Below are 23,423 nucleotides of genomic sequence, written 5' to 3' on the forward strand. Positions count from 1 at the left end.
AAATAATTACTACTTATCGTATTATTTATTAAATTTTACATTTGAAGATACTTTCTAATATTTCCTTGTAATAATATCAATTTGTACAATGTTGTCGTTATGTTGTCGTATATTATAATTTTTCTATTCAAAAGTTAACAATTCGATTTAAAAAGAAGTTTTTAATTGAAATTAATTTATTTTAAATTCAAAATCGAAACGATAATTTAAACATAAGAATGTCATGAACAAGTCGAATCGCGCGGTAAATTATTCGATAGGATATAAATATCGATTTCGTAGAAATCGTTCGAGTTTGTATATATATATATATATTATTTTATAGTTGAAAATGAAAAATAAAAGTAAAGAGGGAGAGAAGAGCGGTGCAAATAAATAAATACGAGGCTTCTCGTTTACGTTTCGAGGCTAAAATATCATTAAATATTCATGAAATTATTGGTTTATCTAACGAAACGAAATTCTTTCTTTTCCGTTTATTTGTAAATAAATGAAATGATAAAAATACATGATTAACGAGACGAATTATTGGGTCACGGCCACCTGTGCTCGTATTCGATACCGCGAAAAGAATTCAAGGAAATAAGTATAAATCTTTTGAGAAGAGAAAAGATCGTTCTGAATTTCGATTTTACTCGTCCCAAAATTATAATAACTGTTTATTTATTCTATCGTTGAATATATTCCATTTGGTTTTAAGAATTTAAGAATTTAAGAATTATTTATATAAATGGAAAATAAAAATACGTATCGAGATTAAAATTATTTTTTTATAGAAATCTTTTCATGCAAATATTTTGATGATTCGGAATAAATATACAATGAAAGCTTAATTTCTATTGTTATTTACATCGACAAATCGATCGAACAAAAAACCTTTACTTGTCATTTCAAATATAAGTTACTATACTTTCAATAAATCTTTGTGAAAACATTAGTATAACACATGGAATAGAAATACGGTCCCACAAGAAAGGATATGCTTATCAAAGGAAAAATATGAAGACTCGACAATATCGCTTTCTGCCTCGTTTCAAACCTAACCTAAAAACACGCTCTAAATAAATGGGAACCGTTATGCAAGCCATCCGGTAGTTCGTAAACTGAATTGTAGTCTTATATGACGAATAGTGGTACCGAAATTAAATGGAACACTAACTCCGCAATCTCTACTCGTCGAATTAAGGTGTAAGGTCGACTTAATTGCGAGGTAAATTCGAAATTGTCTACGAAAGGATGAACTCGCGACTGATACGTAAAATTCAATTTACACGTGTGTCTTTGAAATGCAAGATTCGTGCTAACGCCTTCTCGTGGGCGTTTCGTGAATTTGTTCAAAGAAATGAAATGAAATGAAAAAAAAAGTTTATTGCATCTCTGGAACTGGAAAAGAATTTGAAAATTTGAAAAATAGAAATATTTTAGATTCAAAAGAAAAACTCTCTCTCTCTAAAAATAATAGATTTTTCTTCTCTATTAAATAATAATATATATATATATAAAAAGACTAAAATTTGAATTTTTTTTTATCTCTCAACACGTACACTTCCTCACATTACAAAAAAAACATATAATACATAAATACAAAATAACTAAATAAAAAATCAGAAAACACGAGACAACTGTCATCAATTTTTATTTAACGATATTTATCTCTAGTCCAAAATTAAAAAAAATGATGCGGTGGTTAAAAATATGCGATGTTAGAAAATAGATGAATCAGAAAAAGAGGAAATCTACTACGTAATTCGTCAGTTGGTTGGCCGGAAAATTCGAGTGCGAAAAATGAAAATATGGAAGGAATCGGTGGTTAATAATCGAATAAACGTTGTCGTTAGCGGAGAAACGTTACGAAGTAAAAGTCGATATCCACATGTGGTCCTGCGAAATGCGCAGTTACGGAATTTCAGGGCAGATACGGTCGATCGATATGCGTGGTCGCGCAATTCGCTAATAATAATGAGACGAATCGTTTCACGGGCGTCTGAGATTGGCAAGGAAATTAACGACGACGAGGACGACAAAAGTTATTAAATATTTCGATATTCCGTGAAATCTCGATTCGCTCGTCGTTGAAAAAATTCTTTTTTAAATTAATTATTTATTTATTAACGAATTGGATGGATTCATCTGTAAATAGTTAAGAAAACGGATTAAGTTTATATTTATATTTCTGTATAACTGTAAAAAAATATTTTTTTTTTCACTGAAATTTTTTTCATGAAAAATTCTCCAATTATTTTACTAAGTTTTCATTTGAAAACAAATGATAAAATATACATTGATAGGCTAAATTTCCATGTATTGAATAATCGAATGGAAAATTAATGATAAAATAATACCCACGAAAGCCCACGAGTCAAATTTACTTAACTCGATGTAATGCACGTGTGGGAATATATGCACATGATATGTCAATTGAATATCAAAATTGAATTCCAGTGCAAACACCGGGAAATCTGCTCGTGGCTTTTGATAATCAAACAATAACCGCATTTAAAAATTCCAACGATTTTTTCATGTTATATTATAAAACCTGTTACAGATTTTTCTACGCATTGTAATTAAATAAGAAAAAAAAAAAAAAAAAAAGAATTTGAAAATTTAAAACATCAAAACCATTAAACAATCTATTTCTCCGCGTATTAATTTTCAATTCGATCGAACACGAAATATAATTTTTCGTATAAATATACACGGTATTTGATTCTTATTAATATACATGCATTTTATGTTAAAATCGCAGTCTGATAGTTACACCCTAGTTAGTCTGTAGAATTCACATCATGTATCGACGGGTTCGCTCTCGATAATGGCTTATTGGAAACACAGCAAGTACATCGAACATCTGAAACTGACATCCTGCATGCAAATACGAAAGTGGGTTAAATCAGTTTAAATCACGAACAAACGAAAAAAAAAAAAAAGAAATAAATAAACAAATGAATCTTAATATCTTTATATTTCGATCCTTCGTAAATTTCGAAAAAATTCTCTGTTTATTGAATTAATATTTGAATTTGAGTGTAAACATTTCCAGATTCGTACGTTTCGAAAGTTTTGAAATTTAAATAAACCGAAAGATTGAGGTTTAAAAAAAAAAAAGAAAAAATTGAAAAATTACAAAGCTTCGAATCTTTTCCCCACTCGTTTCAAATATAAATATATAACACGTAAAAATCCTTGTTTCCAATGCATTTTCTCCGTGTATTTGAGGATGTAAATGAGGGCAGAGGAAGGTGGATGAGCACTTTATGCAATTTCTTGAATTTTGCATACGTTTCTTAAGGGAAAACAGTTACGCGACCGTTTCAGCCTGTTGCACAGCTGAACTCTCCCTCTCCTGGGCTTCGCGATACGATCAATTGTAGTTGAGAAGTTGTGGACGTTATTTAAATTACAAATTTTTAAGTACTGGATGCCATTAACGCCTGCTTTACGATGAAAATAAATTTGCATATTGAAGTAAATATCCATCATTCAAGCGTCAAAATTATTCTCTTGTGGATTTTACAATTATCAAGGATAAAAAAATTTTCCAAATTTTTAATCCTCACAAATCATTCTGTTTTTATATTTCGCCTCTATCGGACATTTTACGTTAAATTTCAACTTAATAATCAATTTTACTTTCATTCAATTTTAGATACAATTTTTAATATTACGTTGTTTAATATTTTTAATATAATTTTTAATATACGTTGTTTAATATTAGATATCACAGCATTTGAAGAAAATTAAAACCAAACTATTGCATACAAGTTTAAGAATCATAGTAATAAAAGTTCAAGGTAAGAAATGGATCCATAATTATAATTATTAATTATATATAATTATTTCATTCCTTTCATAAATATTAATTTTTCCTTTCACCCTCCACTATTCTCACCTCTCCTTTATTCCAAATAATTGTTACTCGAAACATGACGATTCGATGTCAGTCAGAAATCAAAGATGGACGGCAAGTTGACCTTTTCAAGTTTGAAAGAGTTTCGAGATCCCAAATATTCCGTCCCCCAGTCTCGTTCTCTTAAATTAAACGAAGCTACGGGCTGGTTAACGAGCTCATCTCGCGGCCCCACTTAAAGCCCGAACCATCACATAACTTTTCCACTCTCTCGACGAGTAGACGAAAAGAAAAATTATTTTATTAACAACGAAATTGAACTCTGATTCTAAAGATATTCATATAGAAAAATAATGCTTATAATGCAAGATCGTTTCACGTAATTTTATTTTATTTTTCATCCTAATTTTTCCACAACGAAGAAAAGAAAAATTATTCTATCAGTAACGAAACTAGGAAATTTACTGTGACTCGTCCAACTATAATTTCTCACTTGTTCCCCTTATCGAGGGGCCTGTCCACACCAGGAATAACGAACGAGATTCGTGGCGAGCGTTGCATTTTAACGTAACCGCGATAAACTGGATGTATATTTACGGCCGAGTGGGTGTTCGCGACACGTTTCGAACAAGGAGAGGCGGCGCGCGTTCCCTTTCGCGGCTTCGAAACACCGATATCCGTCCTCGGCCTTTGTCCCGCCCAGGCAAAACTCAACGGACGTGCGCCACTCGCGCGCACGAATCGACGAGGCAAAGACAGCTCGACGATTCGCTTTCTCCCCACCCCCCTCACGTTTCTCTTCTTCTTTCCATGACTACGCGTGTTTTCAAACCGTCCGTGTATCCGTGTTATAAGGATAATTTTTTTTTTGGTTGGAAATCTATCCGCTCTCATTTTCTTTCGTAACTTGATTATTTTGAAGTATGGAAATTTGAGATATGGAATAGAATCGGGGAAAATTTTGATTGGAAAAATGAAGGAATGAAAGTAGTCTTTTTTTCTCTCTCGTTTTCGCCCATAGTTTGAATATATGTTGTTGCGGAACAGGCAGTATTTGTAATATAAATTGAAGTTTTGTTTTATTATTGGAATACAGTTCGAAAAATGTATATCTTTCTTTTCAAGAGTGCACATCGAAGTATGCAATTGAAGTTTTGAAAGAAGGACGAAGAAAAGATGGATTTGTAAGAAATTGAGAATAATTTAAACATTGGTGGCCGAGTGGACAGAATTTAAGAGTAATCTTGAGAGAGGGTAACTCGAGAGAAGAAGTGAGAAAGAAACTCTTAAAAAGGAAATAGATACACTTTATGAGATTTCTCTGCAACAATAATTTCTCGCGTCACGTGAGTGAATTTAAACGATAAATAACAAAAAAGGAAAAAGAAAAAGAAAGAAAGAAAGTTAAAAGCGTAAAGTATAAAATTTATATCGTATTATCTTAATGTCGAGAATTTCTATCTTCTTTCATCGAGGCTCCAAGAAGAAAATTGAGAAACGAATTTTCCTAGAAATTTTGCCGATCGTATGCGGCGCGCAACGAGAAAACGGTGATGGTTCCATAAACAAAGTACAGGTGTACGAAGTTGGCGATTGAATAGGTGAGGCAGCGTTCTATTAATAAACGTTTAAACGTTCGAAACGATCCGTGAAGCCTGCCAAATCTCTTTAACAGGGCGTACAACGCGTTTTGAAAATCGCGTTGTTGTCGCTCGCCTGAAACCTTCGTCTTCGAAAGATGATCAATCTTTTGCTGATTGAATTTATTTTATTTGTTCCACGATTTCTCTCTCTCTCTCTCTCTCTCTCTCTCTCTCTCTCTCTCTCTCTCTCTCTCTTGAAGTGAAAAAGTGTGAATGATCAGAAAATGAGATCGATTTATTATCTTCCATTGACTCGTTCACAATATTATCGAATATCATATAATATTTGAATTTCTTATTAAACTTTCAAATCTTTTCTTTTCAAATCGAAAAATACAAATAATTCGAATCACTTTTCTCTCGAACCTCCTCCATCCTCCGCTCCTTTCAGTTTTTAATTACATCCGATCTTTTAAGTGCTCCTCTCCTCTCTCTCACTCTCTTTCCCTCTCATTCTAATTCGAGCTCGAGTTTCTATGGAAAACAGATTTTCCAGGCCGATAACCCGTTGAATGGATGTCGCTGTCACGGAACGAGTGGACACCCGAGATATGCAAATTAATAATAAGGTACAGGTATGAAAACAGATATGAACAGATATGAGATATAGAGTTATTAGGGATTTCCTCCTCTGTGAATTTAAGGCGAGTAAATATGGTATTTCGCGACGTGCAAAAAAAAAAAAAAAGAAAATCACAGATTTCGGGGATGAAAGAAAAAAAGGGTAGCTCCAGGTATATTTTCCACCCACCCTTTGTGCGGCTCGGAACACTCGATATCGATTGGCGCTATTTTTTTTCTCTTTCTTTCCCCCCCTCCCCTCTTCTCTCTTTCCCTTTTTTTTTTATTCTTTCGACTCGAAGCGAAAGCAGGGGAACGTTCCTCGTTCGTAAGCGTATAATTCGATTTTTTTTTTCGTGAATAAAATTCGAGTCGACACTTTCGAGTTTATCGATTGAATGCAACAATTTGTTTAATTTTATTTTATTTATAGATATAGGGGATTGATCGTTTTAACGAGATACCATTATTACGTAGTCGATCGTAACGAAAATCTCGATTTTTGAGAAGTTGTTGCATTTATTATTAATAAATAGGGAGACGCGTGTGGCAAAAAGAATTTTTAAAAAGGGGGTTGTTTCAAAGGGGGGAAATCGTAGGGAGGTAATTATTTTAGAGGATGGATCGGGCTTTTAGTTTAATTGTTTGTAACCTTTCCCTTATGAACATGTTTATCCCCATAGCTTTCTGTTTCGAGCTTCAAAAGAGTTGAAACCTTTCTGTGTACGATAAATGTCTTAAAACTCGGGCAACATTTTTATACAATTCTTCTATTATATTTTTCTTGCGAAGGAAATTAACGATAAAATTAACGATATGATGTGTAATCGTTGATTCATTCATTTTGTGTGTATTTGAATGTATATAGTTAAAAAAAAAAAAAAAAAAGAAAAATTAGATTTATCGAGGAAAAATTAAAAATTTAATCGAATATCGTTTTGGAAAAATAGATAAGGAATTGGCAAGAATCGATGTATTTCGTTAAATTTTAAGATTATTTTATTTCAATGATCCCGCAAACAACAAAGCGACAAGACAGAAAGTTTCTCACGGTCCATTTTCTCCCCATTCTATCGTCGTCCCACTGTTCAAACTATAAATCATTGCAAAAGGAAATAGGGAAAAAAAAGTTTCCCAGCGTCGTGCGGACTTGGACAAAACGCGATATCGATATCAAATCATTTTTCATAAATTCCGTTCGTGTTCACTCGTGTTCAAATTAAGAAATCAATAATTCAATAAGGGATCGATATTTCATTATTATAGTAGTATATTCCCTGCAAATGAGAACCACTGCTCTCCAACGATCCATTTACGTATCATATTACATAAACGTGGATGTTTTAAGTTTAATGCTTATGCTTTATGCGTTAGCGATATGCACAGCGAGGCAATCAACGTGAAAAATTAATGTTTATTGATTTTCGCAAAAATTTTTTCTTTAAATATAATACATCGCTTTAATATCTCATAATATTTTTCAATTAATATTGATTTCTTTGGAAGAAATATAGAGAATGATAAATTTGGTTATAAAAATCCTCTTGATTCTTCGTGTACAAAAATTTCTTGAGATTCTAGAGATTAATATTTAGTATTTTATTCGAAAGAATATTCTTAAATATCACATCGTACATGCCAAACTCATTTATATAAAATACAGGAATATCATTCGAAGTAAGTAGAAAATTTCTTCGTGATAAAAATTGATATTTCAAAAAGTTGAAAATGGCACTCCACAATCGTGTAGTTTATATACAGTTTCGTAACTCTTATGTCGAGTCATCAATAGAGAAGCAGAAATATATTGCGTGAAGCACGATTTTAGAACCTGGAATATACAGAACATACGAATAATAACGAAGATCGCTCGTTCATAGAGTTAAAAGGATTAATTGGCAAAATATCGGAATTTCATTTCTAACGCAAGCAAAGTTGATTTTATTAGCCAGTAAAGTTTTCTAATATCGTTAAACGTTATGTGAAACGTTGTGCACACGATATTATATTATAGAAAATTTAACTAAAAATTACAATCCTGTGATCGATGAGATAAATCAAGAATCCGAATCATTTTCAATGATAATTCGTCGCCAATTTCAATGATCTTGAAACACCACGATATAAATTGTCAAAGGATATTTCTCAAGAAGTGAAATTACAATTGCAGGCATGCTTCCAAAAAAATATTAACAACACATATCAAGATTATTAAAAATCGGTGATGTCATCTTTTCGAACAATTCAACCACGAGAATAAATTTCGACAACACGTTCCAAAAATACCTCCTCAAAAATGATCAAAATATCCTTGAAGAATTTCCTTTCCCAAAATTCAAATCCATTCATTTGGATATTTCGAGATACAGAAAATTCTCGATCCTTAATTATTTCATCGTCCCTCTTCCAATATTCCAAAAAATATAACAACGCATATCAAGATTATTAAAAATCGGCGATGTCATCTTTTCCAAAAATACCTCCTCAAAAAATTATCAAAATAGAAAAACGAAGAATTGAAGAATTTTCTTTTCAAATCCAGTCATTTCTGCGCGGCGCAGAAAGCTCTCCATCCCTAATTATTTACGCCCCTCTTCCAATATTCCAATCGATTTATTTCCAATCGAAAAAAATATTAACAACGCATATCAGGATTATTAAAAATTTCATCTTTTCCAAAAATACCTCCCCAAAAAATTATCAAAATAGAAGAACGAAAAATTTGAAGAATTTTCTTTTCAAATCCATTCATTTCTGCGCGGCGCAGAAAGCTCTCCATCCCTAATTATTTCACCGTCCCTCTTCCAATATTCCAATCGATCTATTTACAATTAACGCGAAACCTTTGATCAATTTTCGACTTTCGATCCCTGGTCGAGCCCTGGCCCCGCCTAATAACCATCGAAATTGAATTATTATTCCGCGTGGTAAGGAAGGGAGGGGTATCGATCCGTGCCGGCTATAAATTCATCTTCGGTCGTGGACACCGGACTTTTAAGGGGCGGTCGCGTGAAAGGTCAAGCGACAACATTGCATTACGGAAACTTCGATTCGACAACGCTGAAAAACGGGAGAACGTGCTTCCTCGCTCGAAGAAGCAGCGAGAATGTATAATATACGTGTTCTGCTCGAAGAAATATAATGTAAGTGTTGGAGGAATTTGCGTTGGAATTAATTAGCAGGTTGTGAAGAGATGTCATTTTACCTTTTTTTTTGGAAATTTGTTGACGAGAAATAAATAATACAAATCTTCGTGGACGCGATTTGATCGATTTTGATCCAGCAAATTTGCGAGGATCCTGTAAATTCGTCTAATTAGATAATTAGGATAGAAGACAGAGGTCGATTATTCTCTTCTACGCTTTATAAATGTAAAGGAAATTTTGATAATGAGTAGCTATTATAGGATATAAATGACAGATTTTTTTAATTAGAATACAATCGATCGATTTCTCTAAGTTAAGTTAAAATTCTCGTCGATCAGATTAGAACGTGTCAGCTTCGAATGAATTTTAATCTCGATGAAAAGATAAATATGAGAATATATGTATATATATCTGTTGCACACTTTATTTTACTTTGCTACGAGATTAATTAAAAAATCGATTTAATTTATATCTAAAAATAATCTAAAATAAATAAATCTAAAAATATACACTCTCTGCTTGATATTTTGTCAATCGACACATCTATCCAACTTTACACTTTCCGTTCGTTTATACCATTCCATCATTTTTAATTTTTTGTCAAAAATCTCCATCTTCTTTCCAATAATTCAAATCGATTCGTCCATCCATCCACCCATTCCCCTCTTTGCTTTGACATTAACGCATTGAACGAAATATTAGACGACGAGAATTGTGACAATGTCAATGCATCCCCTATGTAATAAGTTTCGACATGATGGATACACACGATACGATCCCTTCAGGGATTTATCGTGTTCGTCACCAAGTCTCCGAAGACAGAGAAAGAGAGAGAGAGAGAGAGAGCACTTTACCCGCGTTTAAGCTTTTAAACAATCGATGGATATAAGTCGCTCCCGATCTAATCCATCCAAGCAATTTTCCCTAATACCAAATCCATCATAACCTCTTCCCTATCGATTTCACGGATTTCACGCGACTCAATCCGTCCGCCCATTTCCACGCATCTTTGTCTCGTGTTATTCGCTTCGTGACGAAGCGAACCGAGGAACGAACAACACCGATCCCAATAAAAAAAATGTAATTCGACGCGATCCTCGCTTTGATCGCGTTCCACGCGCGTTTAAACAACAGCAACAACTTTAATTAACAAAATGCACGATTAATTAAATCGTGGCTGTAATTTAAATAATTATAATTAAATTTAATTAACGGCGGGAATGATTTTTTTTCCTCTTTCTTCTTCCCCGTTGAATTATACCCGGATGTTAATGCGTTTAAATGTGAATATATGTATATATGTGTGTGTGTGTGTGTGAGTGTGTGTACAAAGTGTTCGAAAAATGTTGGTAAAATGAAGATTCCTGGAGTGATTTCGGGCAACATTTTCCTTCGCAAAAAACTTTCGTCGCGGCTTCGTTGTTAACGAGTGTGTTAACAAAAAATATTGGTTAATTATAGAACCGCGACAGTAGTGTTGGCTACGTGCCGCCGATCGAGCACGAACAAATCCAAGCGATACATATATTTTTTTTGAGTTGATTTTTTTTGAAAGTGATGTAATTTTTGGATATCCTGTTTTTTATATTTATATTTATAATCACAAAGTGAATGGTGTGCAGTATGGTGGTTATAAATTGATAAGAAAAGAAAAAGTTGAAAATATATTATTTCTGGAATAATTTTTTTTGAAAGTGGAATAATTCGTGATAAGTGAGAAATAATGCTTATTTATTTATGAATTATATTATAATACTCGTTTACTTGCGTGTCTTCATTTTATTATTATTTTTTACATTAAAAAATACATTTCAAAAAAGTCAAAATATAAATTTAAAATTGTTATTACAATTGTTTATATTTTTCATAATAATTTAACAAGTGCATAGTTTTAAAAAAGTTATTGATTGTTATAACATTTGTCAATATTTTTTAAGTTGATTCAAACGGATATCCTTAAATATCTCAATGATATCAATAAATTGTACCATTTTCAAAAATAACGTAGAAAATATGTTAAATATGAGATTATAATATCTAACACCTTCTTCGACACATTTTGCTTTAACTTGTTCGAACTTCGGTCGTAGCCAACGCTACTATCACGACTCGCTTCGTAATTGGCCGATATTTTTTTGTTAATAACTCGTTAACAAAGCCGTGACGCGAAAAGGGGAAACGTTGTTTGAATATTTTTGGGACACCCTGTATACATATTGCGAAGATGATAAATTCGTTTGGCGGAAAATATTTGGAAAATATTTATATATATATATACGCGTTGCTCATTCACTTTTGAGTGGAATCACTCGGTGCGGAAATTGAAATCGGTGCTTGCCAGAATTTTCGTTTGTGCGAAACTCGTGCTAGCCGCTTTCGTTGCGTTAAACACGTCCCATAAAGCTATCCACGTCGCTCGTGGAACATTTTGTATACACGCCTCCCTCCTTTGTTGAGNACTTGTTCGAACTTCGGTCGTAGCCAACGCTACTATCACGACTCGCTTCGTGATTGGCCGATATTTTTTTGTTAATAACTCGTTAACAAAGCCGTGACGCGAAAAGGGAAAACGTTGTTTGAATATTTTTGGGACACCCTGTATACATATTGCGAAGATGATAAATTCGTTTGGCGGAAAATATTTGGAAAATATTTATATATATATATACGCGTTGCTCATTCACTTTTGAGTGGAATCACTCGGTGCGGAAATTGAAATCGGTGCTTGCCAGAATTTTCGTTTGTGCGAAACTCGTGCTAGCCGCTTTCGTTGCGTTAAACACGTCCCATAAAGCTATCCACGTCGCTCGTGGAACATTTTGTATACACGCCTCCCTCCTTTGTTGAGCTAAATCTAGGAGAATTGAAATCTTGGAACGATTTCTTTTCTGCTCCTTGCGATTGTAGCTTGAAAATGTGACCACTCTGCAATTTCGAAATTTCCTAATATTAGATTTCTTTCTTCGAAAAGATTTGATTCGAAATGAGTTTACAGAAATTATTATATGTTTACGTAACAAATGTCGTTTTATCCTCTCGGAAAGAAAATTTTCGATCGCGATTCTCGACGAAAATTGGAAGGGAAGTTGAAATATTGAAAATTTAATGCGCATTAAAGAAAAGCATCGACCTCGTTCAACTCGTATCCATTACCAAGTTGAAAGCATTATCCAAATTGAACGAGTTATTCGAATTAAGGAAATGTGAAACTCTTTATGCGAATCAATGATTTACTCGTCACGGACGTATTCTTCAATTTTCCACGCTCGTTCTAACCCCCATTAAGTTGCCCGCCTTCGACTCGATTCGAGTAATCTCAAACATTTTACTAACGCGAATCTGTCATTCCGCTCACGATCTGAAATATACTCCTCTCGACGAGTTGAGATTCGTTCAATTGTTTCGAAAGGAACCAACAGTGTATCGCTGGTAAGTTGTTTTTGCTTGTTGATACTGCTTCCCGAACTAATTTAACTTTTTTTCAAAGTTCGCAAGGTTATTTTCGAACGAGAATAATCTCTTCCTTCGAGACCATTTTCACGCTTTCTTAATCTTCCGCGATTAATGTTCCGCGATCTTCATCAAAGCGGATCATCGAATCTCGTTTCTCGACCGATGTGAAACCGATCGTCCCAAAAAAGCGAACGCATAAAACTCGATGAACCGAAGTTTACGCGATACGGGGGACGACATTTCAATCTGTCGTTACGGGCTAAAAACACGCAATCAATCGTTGGAGAGCACCGACGATGGGATTTTATGATTGTGCACGGTTTCAACGAACGTGTAATTCGGCGGAGAGATCGAACGAGCGAGTTTTAATGGACGATTTGTTGCGCAGTTTCGAGAATGTACATTGTCGCGTAGAAAAAAAATACAGAGATTGAAACTTGGATGCGCGAAATTGAAATGGATTAATAAAAGTTTGCTCTTTCCTTTTTTCGTCGAAATAATATCAATTTGCAGCGCGTTCAAGTGATGGATTTAAGTTAATAATTAAAAGATAGATCGCGAGCCTTTCACTTAAATAACCTTTGACTCTTTAAAAGCTTACATTAAAATATTATTTCGAAGCATGCATCGATTTTAAGCAATGGATTTAACAGCTCACACAACTCTGATATAGTGATATTTCAACGAGTTGTACGAGTTGTCGACTTAAACCCATCGCTAGATTTTGAGGCCCAATCGCTGCAACGCATACTAAAATCGACTCGCATTGTATTTCAACGTGTACAGAAATTTAAAATCCATCAAAATATATTGCAATGCAAGCATTGATTCAAACGATGGGTTTAAGTTAATAACTAATAATAGATCCAGAGTTACGCGAACCATTAAATCGCTTTTTAAAAGATATCAAAATATTATTTCGAAGCATGCATCGATTTTAAGCAATGGATTTAACAGCTCACACAACTCTGATATAGTGATATTTCAACGAGTTGTACGAGTTGTCGACAACATGTTAAACCCATCGCTAGATTTTGAGGCCCAATCGCTGCAACGCATATTAAAATCAACTCGCATCATATTTCACGATTAAAATCCATCGAAACATATTGCAATACACGCATCGATTCAATGCTCACACAACTCTGATATAATGATATTCCAACGTTTGCAATTCACTTAAATCCATCACTAGATTAAGGCCCAATCGCTGCAACGCATACTAAAATCGACTTCATCGTATTTCAACGTGTAGAAGGATCTAAAATCCATCGAAACATATTGCAATGCACGCATCGATTCAATGCTCACACAACTCTGATATGATGATATTCCAACGTTTGCAATTGACTTAAATCCATCACTAGATTAAGGCCCAATCATTGCAATGCATACTCAAATGACTCGCATCATATTTCAACGTATTCAAAGGGCCTAAAATCCCCTTGAAACATATTCCAATGCACTCAAGCGATGGATTTAAGTGGATGGTTCGCACAACTCTGGATCTATTATTAACTGTTGACTTAAACCCATCCCTAGGTTAAAGAACATTAAAACTAATATTGCGATATGTATGCATCGGTTCGAGTGATCGATTCAAATCGATGGCTCGCATAACTCTGTTATCTCATTTTTTTATTTAAATCCATCGCTTGAGCCAATGCAACACAATTTCAACGTGTATAAAAATTCTCTATTCATCGATAAATCCGGTCGAACGAATGAGAATCTAGGCAAGTTTTTTCGACGGCGGGAGTCCTAGCAATTCGCCATCAAGTGATACAGGTTTACGCATGGGTGGATAAAGGTATTGTGTTCACGCTCGCATTCTCTGAACTTTTGAACTGCAACAACAAATATCAAGCTGTTCGAATGAAAATGTATCCTGCCGGCGAACGGATAAATTTAATAACTATTCTCCCCTTTCTTTCTGAATTTTCAATAAACTAGAATAACTTATCGAACGATGAAATTCCTGCTTTGTGTTTCGAGAGATAAAAATATTATATATTAAATATAGCGAATTTCAAACGAATTCCTTTAACTTCGAAAAGGGGAAAGTTTGAAAGACGAGTCGAAACAAATATTAGAAAATTTGAAGGAATATTGTTTAATTGTTCGAATCACGAGATAATGTTATTTACATTCGAACTTCTCAAAGTTTTCTCATTGATAAAATTGATAATTCAGAAATCAGGCATTAATCACAGATATCACGTTTCCACAAATCAATTCTATCAGTGCATCAGCTTTAATCATCGAAAACATTTAACATTCTATATATTCTCATCCCTTAAAATAGAACGAATACCTGGCAGAAATAGCAAGAGTCAATCCTTCATTCAACTTTCATTCCCATTCCTCCCCCTCTAAATCCAAATCTTTTCCTTTTCTGAGTCCACCCACACTTATTTTCACACGTATATAATAAAAATAAAATATTTTCCGTGAAATATTTTAATCACGTTCCTTTGCAATCTCGAAAAAAAATCCATCTATAAACTTCCTTCCTTCTTTTTTTTTTTTTAATTATTTAATTACATCGTAAAAAGAAGGGGGGAGGGGAGAAAGCTGATATTGAATTTTTCAAAAATCTGTTCACCAAACATTCCCTTACGAAATGACGAAGGGCGCGTCTGTTCCACGCGCACACATTAAAAATATCACCGTTATTTCCTCCACGAGATTCGATTGCCTCGCTCAATTGAATTTCATTTCGTGAGAAACGGGCGAAACTCTGGTTATTCAAACGAGCGTATCCATCGTCGAGCAACCTGATTCGAATCGTTTTTCGCAAGGAGAAAAAAAAAAAAAAATTAATTTCCACAGAAATCTCCGCAGAATTTCATAATCTTTGACGTGAAAAGCTCGTTTCTTTNGCAACCTGATTCGATTTATTTTTCGCAAGGGGGGAAAAAAAAAAAAGAAAAAAAAAATTAATTTCCACAGAAATCTCCGCAGAATTTCATAATCTTTGACGTGAAAAGCTCGTTTCTTTTTTTTTTTTTTTCTTTTTTATGAAACAATTTTTTAATATATATATTAACATCGAACATAAAATTTTCCTCTTTCTCTTTTTTTTCTCTTTTTATGAAACAATTTTTTAACATACATATTAACATCGAATTAGTCGAATATAAAATTTTCTTCTTTTTCTTTTTTCTTTTTTTCTTTTTTTACACGTCAAATTTCGATCATCCTGTTCGATTAATTCCAGCCAGTTTGAAATTCCTCTTTCCTCGATTAGTTTAATTATAGGGATTAACCAGTTTAAATTTCAACTTCCAAAAGATCAACTTCGTTCTCTTTGCTACTAATTGCTATCTCTTTCAAGTTCCAACGTTTTATTTCATCATAGTGGAGAGCAGTATGATGTATTTCGTCACTTTCCTTTTTTCTTTTTTTTCTTTTTTTTCGACATCGTTAGTGGATTCTTGTTAAACGAAAAAACGTTTTCTTTTTTTTTTTTAACTTTAAACGACGCTTGTCATTCAAATTTATACTGAAAATGACTTCCAAATTTTTNTCTTTTTTTTTTTTTTTTTTTTTGCCTATTCTTCTCCGACATAATGAAATTCGATTAAACTTTCTCTTTCATCCCGATAAATCCTTAGAATTGGAATTCGCGAAGAAAGAAACGAATTCACAAGTGAAATTTCAATCCGAACCCGAGTGCAATACCTGTTGTGAAACGAAATTCGAGACGAAACCTTGCTCATATTTGAACAGAGGGAACCAATCGTAACGTCGCGTAGAACGTTATCCTGGAACGTGTATATAACTATCCTTTGCAACCTCTGGTGAAATTCGACCATCAGTGATCATCGTCATTCGATACTCGTTATCTCTCTCCTCCTTTATCCTGTTAAATATTTTCGCATTTTCCAATGTAATTTCCAAAATGTAATTGGTTAGCTCCAAAAAAAATTCTATTTTAAAAAATCGTCAAACCACATAAGCAAAAAATCTACGCAACGACAAGGTAAAAGAAAAATCATTTTATCGTATTAATCGATCTCAAGACTCGAAACAATGTCTGATTCTCATCATTTTGGATCCTGATCTAATCATTTAAAATAATTTACGTACGTATATATATATATATATGAAATACTTTTTTTTAATTAACAAGAAAAAAAATTTCTTCGAAATCACCAACGAAACTTCTTCCTTTATACACGGTCAATTAACTTTCCTGAAAACATTGGAAAACATTTCGTGGCCGCGAGTACCCATCGATTCCATCAAGTCTCGAGAGATCATTGTCCTTTCAGAGAGGGATCTTTCATTATCCCTGTACACGAGTCCAAGGTATCGAATTAAATTAAAAAAAAATTTCAATCACTTTTTAACGAATTCAATTTCACTGGAAATCAAACGCGAAACAATCACGCGAATTCCTCCCATTTTTTTTTTTTTTTTTTTCCCCATCCACAGATCATCCCTACAAAAGAGAAATTCGTTCGAACAGCTGAAACAGGCAGGAACAGGTTCATCGTTCTCTTCTTTCTTTCCTTTCCTCGCCTTTCTTTCGTCCTCTAACACTCTCTTCTTATTTTCATCTCGTTGTTTCCAGAGGATCGTTCGCCTTTGAGTGGAAAAAGGGGGCGGTGCGTTTATTCTTATTTCCTTTTTTCTTTTTTTTCTTTTTTTTTTTTTTTTTCTTTTGTTTCCCTCTCCCTGTTTGGAAAGAGGCTTGTTATTCAAACGAGGAACTCTCCGTGGATATTTCTCCGTGGAAACGGTGATTACAGACTCGAAGCAAACAACTTTGGTGGGGAGAGGGGGAGGGGGGAAGGGGGACACGATTTCGCAATTTCGCGCCTGTTCTTTGAGCATCCTGATAGATGTATAGACACGCTTCAGAAAGAGAGAGAGAGAGAGAGAGAGAGAGAGAGAGAGAGAGAGAGAGAGAGAGAGAGGAAGGGAGAGATAAGTGATTTTCGTGGCTCGATATGCGTTTCGCGTGAAAATCATTTTAGATGATTAGATTAGAATCCAAAATGATGAGAATGTTGTTAGACGTTGTTTCGAGTCTTAGCATCGATTAAAATGATTTTTTCTTTTTCAATTTCATCGTTGCGTAGATTTTTGTTGATTATTCGCTTGTACGAGAAGAGTCTCGTTGGCTAAGTTGACTAATTTGACTGAACAATGTGAAAGATGAGATACGAATAAAGCAAAAGTTTGTACGGAAAATTCTCTGATTATAACACGTTCATGAATATATCCGGTTAATCAATAATTGTTATTGTTTTCGCGATAAGAATATTGAAGATTGATATTTAGAATATTTACAATTTTTCCCTTTTCGTTTAAACATCACCCTTCGTTTCTCAAATATCAAATTCATTCGAAGAATCATCATTTGAATAAATTAAAATACAAAACAATATTCGTTCGCAATATTAATTTTCGTAAATTGTATTTCAATTTGAAAAATCAATTCTAATAAAAAAATAGAAATTTTGATCATCCGAGCGTGTGAAAATTTCATATACAATCCCTAAAGGATCAGAAATCAAAATTACGATGGAAAATAATTCAGCCATGGGCCGAAATATCATCGCGGTTAAAGAAAACGGCGAGGCGCGAGGGAAAGGGTTATCCTCATCTCTTCGGATATATTTTTAGACCGATTTACGGCATTACTTTGAGGCGCAATATCGCGCAGATATATTGCGTTTTACCCTGGTTAAATGAACTCGCGTTGAGTGTGTCTCGAGGCAAGAGTTTTTCAAAGCTTCGTTTTCAATTAAATCGAATTTGAAAATACAAATGAATTTGATCGATTTCTGTATCGAATATTCAGACGAAAGAACACTTTTTATTCTCGATAAAGTTTTGTTAATACATATAAAGTCATATGTGTATATATGCGAATAATTTTTTTTTTTTTTTTTTTTTTTACAAGAAATATCACTTTAAACAGAGGAATTCGATGTTTTGAAGCACTTTGTAATAAAGATGAAGCAAAATTTAACGATCTATCGTATCGTTGCGAAGAAAATTACTAAAGTTATATATAGTGAATTTGGAGGATTGACTTCACTGTTTAGTTTATATACGTAAAGGCGCGACTCGTATCTTGTGTATTTATATACGAATTGGATGTCATTGAACGCGATCGCTGTTTCGATTCTGTTTCGTTTGTTTTTCTTCTTAAACCGTGTAACATAGAAGACAGAATTGGAAAAAGTAAATAAAAATTTCGAATAACGTTACTTTAAGTAATTATTTATTAAAATAATATTTATTCGTAGCTTTATTACAGTTTATTTCATGTTTGACATTATAATTATTTGCAATTATTATTATTACGTTTCGAACGATAAATTATCGAAGCAACTTCGACTATTAAATTTTGCCCATCACGATGTCCACGATCCACGTAAAGTGCAAACCTAACCTAGTCTATTTCGCATCACGATCAGAGTTGGACGTTAACCCAATAATGAAAAAGTAACTAGTTAAAAATCTGGAATAAAGTTACTTCAAGTAATTACTTGTTAAAATACTCGAATAACATTTATTCGTATTATAATCGTTTTTCATGTAATCTCAATCGTTTTGTCATTACAATTATTTCCGATTATTATTTTTGAACGATAAATTATCGAAGTAATTTTACTCGTAACTATTTCAATTATTAAATATTCCCATTCACTGTCCACAATTCACGTAAACGTATCAATAACTTCCTTTTCAAATTCAGAATCAAACATATCTTACCAAGCGTACTACTTTTCCTCGAATTAAAATCAAATAGTGCAAACCTAACCTAACTATTTCACGATCAGAGTTGGGTATCAACCCAATATTAAAAAAGTAACTAGTTAAAAATATCGAATAAAGTTATTTTGAGTAATTATTTATTAAAATGCTCGAATAACATTCCTAACTATTATAATTGATCCGCTTTTCATATAACCTCGTTTGGTATTACAATTATTTGCGATTATTATTGTTTTGAACGATAAATTATTAATGTAACTTATGAAACTAACTTTATTCGTAACTTCAATTATTCAATTTTGCCCATCGCTGCCTATAGCGAGTTCAGCGTAGCAGAATAAAAGCATCGACACGATCCACATCCATATAACATAATTTATTCCATATAACATATTTATTCTTTTTTATTTTCTTTATTAAATATATTCTTTATTTTCAAACGAATCATTTTCCAATCTATTCCCTTATGATATTTAGAAATATCTCTCATCGGCTAGTAAATAGCTCGATGCATAATTAATTATTGTGCTCTGTGTATATGTGCAAACTTTTGTTAAAATCAGAATTGTCAAATAAATTCGTAAAATCGCTGCGAGCGCGATTCTCTCTTCTCTCGAAGAGATTAATTTTATTCAACTTGTCGATTGTTACATCTATTCGGTTATAAGAAGTCGATTTTATTTTCTCAAAAAAAAAAAAAGAAAAGAAAAAAAGAAGCCAATCGAAAATAGAAAATGTTATTCTCATTATTTCATCCCACACCCTTACTACCACCTGTTCTAAGACACGTTACAGTACAAACGAGTGTTTAACAGGGGGGAATGCTCGTTGAACCTTGAAAGAAATTTTCATTTTATTTCACTCGGCTAGCCAAGCTTGTAATTAATAATTTTCCGTGTGGCAAAGTGGCAGCCCTTGTTAGTAGTAAACACGGGCATTTTCCTTTTAACCTGCCGGCAGGGATTCGCCCTGCTTTATTTTTAAGATGGAGTCTATTTTTGGGGGGATAGATATCGCCCCTTTCGTTAACTTTTATCATCGCAGGCAAAAGCATTCGATGATTATATTAAATTTGCTTCCCTATCGAGTGGAGTTTTTCTTTATAAATAGATGGACGACGTGGCAAATAGAATCGAAAAACGTGAAACGAAGATATTTATCGTTTCGAAAAATTATCCCCCTTGAGAATCCCCAAATCAGAATTATATCGAATCGATAATTTCTTTTTTCCTTTCTTCTGATAATATTCGACATAAAGTGATGAATCCTAAAAATAAATTCCTCAACGCCAAAATTTCCAAATTTGAAACTTTAAAATTCACGAATATGTAACAACAAAAAATTATTCCTCCTCGCTTTAAACGAGATAAAAAAAAAAAGAACGAGATAAAAAAACTCGAGGACAAATATAAAAATTAGAACTCGAGGCAAGAGGAATAATAAATCAAAAAATACATCGATTGCACGAATTATTAATTAAAAATAAATAGAGGATAGAACTCTAAACGCATAATCGTTGAAATAAAACAGGTGTTAGGTAAATATTAAATACCAGGTTGTAACAGATAGAAAAATAAGGGACGTTATTCATAGCCGGTGCTCACCACCGTTTATAAATATATAGCTGGAACGGTAATTTCATCGGAGTATTTGTGACAGAAAATACGCGTACGTGCGCGTGTGTGTGCGTGCAGATGTATTTTCTGCCCCGTGGCAATGTCAACAAATCGTTATATCCGTATTATCAATCAACCGAGGCTTGACAGGTGGAAGTAACCACTGCGATACCACTGCATTGTTCCAATTTTAATTAAAACTTTGATATGATGATCGTTGGGAAACTCATGATGGCATTTTATTTGTTTATTTTTTTGTTTTTATCTTTTTACTTCTTTATCGATTGTCGCTAATTCATCAATTTTTCTCAATTTTTTCGAAGTTGTAATGGTATTATCTGTGAAATAATTAAATAAGTTGCTGTTCGAGACGAGCAAGCGAAACGAAGCAAAATAATTCAAATGAAATACGTACGATACGTATGGGAAATAAATTTTTTTTAATATCGGATAATTTTGTTTTTTCTATTTTTTTTTAAATTATTTAATAATTAATTTCAGTTATTTTCTAACGATACCGTAGAATATCCTTTGCATTTATTAAATAATGTAAATTATTGTGGACTTTTTTTTTATATCGAATAATTTTATATCAATTTACGTGGAAATTGAAAATGTCTCTAATTTTCATAGATGAATTCAATAGATGGTTATTATTATTGAAATACGAACTGGTTCTATTATGTCCTAATAAATGAGAACAAACGATAAAAGATAAAGATTGCGTGATTCAAAAAGCACTATTATTAAATTTAAATTAGAATAATGCTGTTGTATGTTGCGGCATCGTTAACGTAAGAAATTACGTTGTATTAAAAGTTGTAACGCATGTTTAGCAGAGTAGAAGGGAGCATAAATTTCAGACTGTTATTAGAATTAAAGACTGTTATTAGAATTAAATTAAGATTATATATGATACAGCTCATTTCGATAACGATCCGAAAAATATTTTCTACTGCATTGTGGATTTTGAAATTATTAAGTGGAACGTTTTAGAAAAAGCACCAGCGATGGCCAGCGACCCGAGGTCGAGGAAATATTTAACAGGGACACGATGAATAAAGAATGAAAATAAACTTGACCGCTTGTTCCGCGATGCAGACTTGATATTTTTTTTCCTACTTATTATTAGAATTGCTATGCAATTATTATTCAGATGTCTGCGTATACTCGTGACATTTCAACGAATAATAATAATAATTCAGATATATTATAAATAAATAAATTAACGATTTCGAATATATTTTCATTCCTCCAAAAAAGAAAGGAATTAAAATCATTTTTTTTTATCTAATCGCTGTTAATAATTTTAGTTTAATAGAAAATTAAAAAGAAAAACAGAATTACAAAAATTGAACGGTAAAATTAATCGATCCGTTTTAAATCCTATGTGATAAATTCAATTAACATTATCTCTCGTTCGAAAAATAAAAATATTAACGAAATTACTTTGCTAAATATTGGCGCGAAAGCAAAAGTCAACAACGTTCAAACAAACAAATAGAATAAAACGGATGAAGAGGAAGAAGAGAGACAGACGAAGGGAAACATGGCTGGCGAATATCGATCGACGATCATCCGCAACTTTACGTCCGTCCGTTACGTTTTACGAGAGATGCTCCCCCCTCTCCCTATGGATCATCTTTTCACCACGTATCGTCGACCACGTTCGTTCGAAATATTCGGCAAAGCGAACGTCCAGTATAATATACGAGTGGTAGAAATGCGAGTGGAACAAATAAAAGAAACAAAGGGAAGAGACGAGGAGAGTGACTTGTTGCTGAAATACCGCTCTTCATTTCTCTTTGACGAAGAGGCCAGATCCCAATGATATTGCCCAGTTTTTATTCTCCATTCTCGCGAAATATTCCCCAGGAATATATTTAATTTTTATCGTTGCACTCTCCATCTTTTTTATCGTCCCTCCGCATTTCCCCATTGAAGATGTTTCTCTCTTGGAAATAGATACTCGTTGCCAAATAGAAATCGTCGACGAACGAACGATTAATTTCAATCGATTCGTTTATCGTTGTTCGATCGTTCGAGTTTTATTTCCTATATTACATTGGGTATTTTAATAAGACGAGAGATTCTTAAAAATGTCACGTCGCGGAATATGAATAGAAAATTTGCATCGGTTGATATATCGGGTGTATAAATAGAACGCGAATATTTCCTGAATGCAAAGTCGGGCATAACCTTCGTACATTGTTAAAAGGAAGCGTGTCTATTCTCGATGCGACTATAATACGTGAAGTAGCTGTGTACTAGTCACTGGTGAAATGAAGTCGCGTTTCGCAGGACGGCACAGAGGCAAGAGGGAAGATCCTTCGCTATCCCCACTTCACACGCTTTGTCGACGATCCTGACACCACGCATAGCTACGTAATAGTTAAAGAGCTATAATTAGAACATTCAG

At 33.3% G+C, this 23,423-nt stretch overlaps 1 protein-coding gene across 4 annotated transcripts in view; it reads right to left on the minus strand.

Annotated features, from left to right (window-relative positions):
* LOC122716679 (GTP-binding protein RAD) overlaps positions 1 to 23,423 on the minus strand; it is a 62,804-nt gene that overhangs the window by 22,707 nt on the left and 16,674 nt on the right. The gene's annotated exons all lie outside the window — the stretch shown is intronic.

Source organism: Apis laboriosa, unplaced genomic scaffold, assembly GCF_014066325.1.
Source record: "Apis laboriosa isolate Shangri-la unplaced genomic scaffold, ASM1406632v1 scaffold47_cov149, whole genome shotgun sequence".
Classification (NCBI taxonomy): domain Eukaryota; kingdom Metazoa; phylum Arthropoda; class Insecta; order Hymenoptera; family Apidae; genus Apis; species Apis laboriosa.